A 4802-nucleotide genomic window follows, 5' to 3' on the forward strand; every position below is an offset into this window, starting at 1 on the left:
TTTCCTTAAGTTTTGCTTCAGCATGAGCGGCAAAATTGATACACGAAAAGTGTGTTAACCGGAAAAAATGCATCAAAAGGGTCAAAAATGTTGATTATTTCGCTTCTAAAACTAATGTAAAATTGGCGATATTTTGAGTGGTTTCATATTTTTTGAAGAAATCGACCTCCACCCCTTATGAAATTTTCGATCAAAAGTTTGCATGCGTTTTTTTGAGCCAACTGGATTGCTTCCGACCTAAGAAGGTGCTCAAAAATAGCTTTAAAGATCGTAACCGCTCAAAAATAGCTTAAAATGCTCCAAAAATGTTATTTATTTCGAATCTGCAGCTTCTGGCGTGTTTTGAGATGAGCTCATTTYATTCTTCCTTTCGCTATTTACTGTGTTGCCCTATTCTTTAAATGAGAACCGTCGCATCTTATGGATGCAAATGTCCAATACGTGTATGAGTATTATCTTATTTAAAATAATGCAAACATTCATTCGTTCTATTCGTGCGCTTTGTTCTCGTGTCCACCACTTTTTTTGAAGGAGGAGCAAAATGTTGCTCTCTGCATCTAACGAAGAAAAATTTATTTTGCCTTATTTTAAATGAAGTCAGACGCATCTTAAGGGTGCAAACGATCGATGCCTATGTGCTATGTGCGTTATCTCATTTAAAATAATGCAAATATTCGTTCCGTTCGTGCGCGTTTTCCTTAAGTCCTGCTTCAGCATGAGCGGCAAAATTTTTACACAAAAAGTGTGTTAACCCGAATAAAAATGGCTTGAAATCCTGTCTGCTATAAAGATCATTTGAGATATCTCCAGCTTCAAAGTGTCTGAGATCCGATACGCCGCAGGATCTCATTTGAGCCAGTATTGTGTCATGACAAGACTTGGTTTGTAGTTCTATTTATGCCTGTCTCTCTGATTATCGTTGCATTATCTTATGGTCTTTCATCCACTTTTCGCTAGAGCCTTTGTTGTGTTTTTCCGGTTGTTATTCAAACCATCTGATTGTCTAATCAGCGAATTCTTCAGAAGTTTTTTCGCTTTATTCCGGAATAACTGTCGTCTCCCAGAGATTCATTACTATCACCTAGAGGTGTATGTTTGTTTTTTTTGCAGGAATCCTAATGTTTCTCGGTAGCGTGCCTGCACTGTATAATTTCAACGGGCTCACTTTTCTTTTTTTATTTAACTGCCTATTTCCTCATTTCAAAGTCGCATAGTTGGCTCCGTCGACATGGCGAAGAAACTTTGAATATGTTCAAAAACGGCAATTTGTTATTTTGTTTTGTCTTGGTCTTTTTAGCCACTGACAGAAATAATTATTAGCTCGACTTACAGTGGGAAACTCGAATTCGATAACCCAACTCCTTATCATCCAAGTTGCCATAAACATTTTATCTTATGCACATATCATGCCTAACCACCAGTTAAAGTGTGTTTTGAGTTGATTAGACTGTTGTTCTGGGAATAAGTTTATGTTATCAAAGCTTTCTAAAAAAACCTCATCAGAAATGTAGGAGTTTGTCATGAGTTTCGTCAAGACAATTAACCGATCACCAGTTTCCCAGAATCGCCATTGATAACTTCAGTGTGAATGAAACTACCGATCGAAAGGTTGCTGAAAAAACGGTTTCTTAATATGCCAATAAGTTGTACGTACTTGCAATTGATTGCCAATAAACCATGATGATGAAATGTTCCAGTTACGCTTTGAGTGTCTACTGATTAAAAACGACTATTACATTTTCAAATGCTCGCCAAACTTGTTTATTCAGTTTAAATAACACAACTTTTACTAGTATTTTTTCTCTTTTGAGTCTCTTCTTGATGTACATTTATTTAGAGTAATTCGGATTTGTTTAAACAAAACTCAAGTTGACGAATAAACTCTTTTCAACGACAAAACACTGATATATATAAATACTTAAACTACGTGCCACGATAAATGCCGTTAAAAGTAATTTATCATTAATTGATCGATCTGCCATTAATATTGAAATATTGCTTAGAGTCTGGCCATGTCGAATGAGCGATTTTTTTGGTGGATTGTATAATAAAAAATTGCATTAAATCGATTTTGCCCTTGATAGGAACATGAAATTGATTGATTTTCAATAGCACTGAAAATTTTGAACTTTTTGTGTCTCTTTGGGCCGTTTTCTCTAAACATTGCGCGACATTGTTTGAAATTGCGAGTTTTTCGAGGATGTAAATCGTCAGGAAGAAGTGTTTTGCAGTGACGGCCTAAAAGTCCCAAAAGCTCACCAGTTTCACGTTTGATTATCCGGGTTTTCACGCTGTTGATGCTTTGATGATAACTAAAATTTGCAAAATTGTTTTTCGTTTAAAGCCGATTAGTTGTCTCACTAAATAGGCAAAGAAACGGTATTTGCGATGAAAACTTGTAACTTTCTAAAGTCTTTTGCACTTGAGTCTTATTTGCACGAACTTTCAGGCGCCTGGAAATGGGCGTAGCCTCAATCTGATCTTAATTTTTACAAGTTTCGTGAGTCTCACCGGGGGGCAAAACCCTCCTTCGATTCGAACGTAATTAACAATTACACGTTATTTTATAAATGAAAAACATCTTTCGCAACCAATCGTCAGTCCCATGGATGGTCAAGCTAATTTCATAGTTTTTGGGCGATTCGCAGTTATTTTAATTTGTGCATTATTTAGCAACTGGTTCGATGATTATGGAATGGATGCTCATTGAACAGTTAGGAACTTATATCATTTAAGTAAATAATTGCAATTGAAACCACGAAAATCAATCGGTTTTCTCACTGATATTTTGCTGCTTCTCGATGGTTTTTGCAAAATTTCGAAACGACACCGCTTGAGGGCTAAATTGAGTTTTTGCCTCATTTGAACCTTGCAGCAGTAATTGGATTTTAATGGAGAAGTAATTGGGATTGTCATGGAAAAGCGTTTTTTCCATGTTATTGCACTACTTAATCAATTTTACCACACCGTTGAGTCAGGCTCTTTCTTCTGTAGCCCAGTTTTGTTGAAAAATCAGCAGGTGCATTCAGAACCGGCTCATTAAAACAGCAATGTGCAAAAACTCCAAGTATGTATTTATATAAATGGTTATTGTCAAAGGGCAACAAGGAAAAAACACCATTAATCCAGAACACATTAGTGAGGAGACATTGAACCGTGTTTTAATGATAGACAAGTCAATTCTCTACTGATTGGGAATAAATTAATGACTGTATAATATACGAGGTCACTTTTACGAACGTAAAAACCATGTTTTCGGTCAAAAATACTCTTGTTAATTCACTTGCACATTGAAAAAGCGATTAGATAAAGTACAATGGTTTGGCGTGAGTATTCGATTCTCAATGTATTTTCGAATTAATATCGCTTTATTTCCTGATCCAGGGCGGATTATGTTTTTAATCTTTGGGGATAGAACAGACACGCTTCATATACAGGGCGGGGATTTAATTTCGACACAAATCAGTCAGTAGTCAATAAAACTATGGATCAATTCAATTTTTAACCACTTTAATTCACGCGCTGACCTTTCATCAGTGCGACAAAGAGCTTCCTTTGGCCAGAGTGGGACAGATGCGGTCGCTTAGTCCGTGAAATAAACCGGTAGAAAATTGAAGTGTTGAATAAAACGGTGATTTTCACTAAATGTGGATTAAATTTGATGAACAAATTGTCCATCTGCTGAATATTTTATTCCATTAAATTGAATGATGATTCAAAAAGGCCCTCAAAGGCAAATTATCTTATAATGAAGCCCTGAAAGTGCAATGTGTTGATTTTTTGTTACTAGATTCAAAGTGCACCGTATAAAATTATCTTCGTGGATTATGTTGATTGGAAGCTGAACACTGTGATTTGGAAATTGAGAACAATTTTCTTAAAATGGTGTTTGTTGAATATTGTTAAGCATTTTGGTTGTAAAGCTCCCCAGGTATGCACGTGAGAAAAAGCACAGGAGACTGATGAAAACAGTACGGTTTGCATTAAATCTAATGTCCCCAAGTCGAATCAAACATTAATTGTTATGTTGCGTTTTCGTTTGATTGAAACTAACCTGCGGGTGTGTTTGATTAAATTTCTGTTGAACTGAGTAGATTTTGTAAGTTTGGAGACATTATTTCTATTGCGGATCCAAACCTACGTGAAAGCTGTGATAGTTGACGACGAACGACGTAACTTGTTTTGTTTAGGATAAAAAATTATACGAATAGATTAATAGTAATGATAATGATAATTAATAATAAACATTGCTGATTGTAACAATCTATACAACGTACGAACAATGTCGTAGTTTTAACTATGTTGAAAAGTCCCGGGACCATTACTGTTCACTGTGTTGTTATTGTTTGATTATGTTTCCATCGATTTTTTTACAATGATTCAGTAAAATAAATGTTTTTCAAAAAGTATTTTTTTATTTATCATTTGTGTTTTTTGCCCCCCAATTTGCCGCCGCCAACATTGTTTGCCGTGCAATAATTGGTAAGTGTATGGACCTAAAAAGCCATGGTTATTTAGTGTATGAACAATAACTGATCAATATAGTGTTTGCCGATGAATAAGGTACATGAAAATACAAAATACTCATTAGCTTTAGAAATTTATACATGGTTTTGCGCGTCGCTATGCGAAGTGTTTTTTGATCAAAATTTAATAAAAATATCGTTTAATTGTGGTTGTTTTTGCACAAATTTGAAGTTGTTTTTGTGGCGCTTTAACAAACTSTTAAGTTATCTMAAGAGTCACAGTTTTGCAGCCATTTACCCAAAAATTTTACATGCGTGTTTTTTGACCTCAATGTT

The sequence above is a fragment of the Dendroctonus ponderosae genome, unplaced genomic scaffold (genome assembly GCF_020466585.1).
Source record: "Dendroctonus ponderosae isolate FM_Combo_2020 unplaced genomic scaffold, Dpon_F_20191213v2 Dpon_F_20191213_6, whole genome shotgun sequence".
NCBI classification, from domain to species: Eukaryota; Metazoa; Arthropoda; class Insecta; order Coleoptera; family Curculionidae; genus Dendroctonus; species Dendroctonus ponderosae.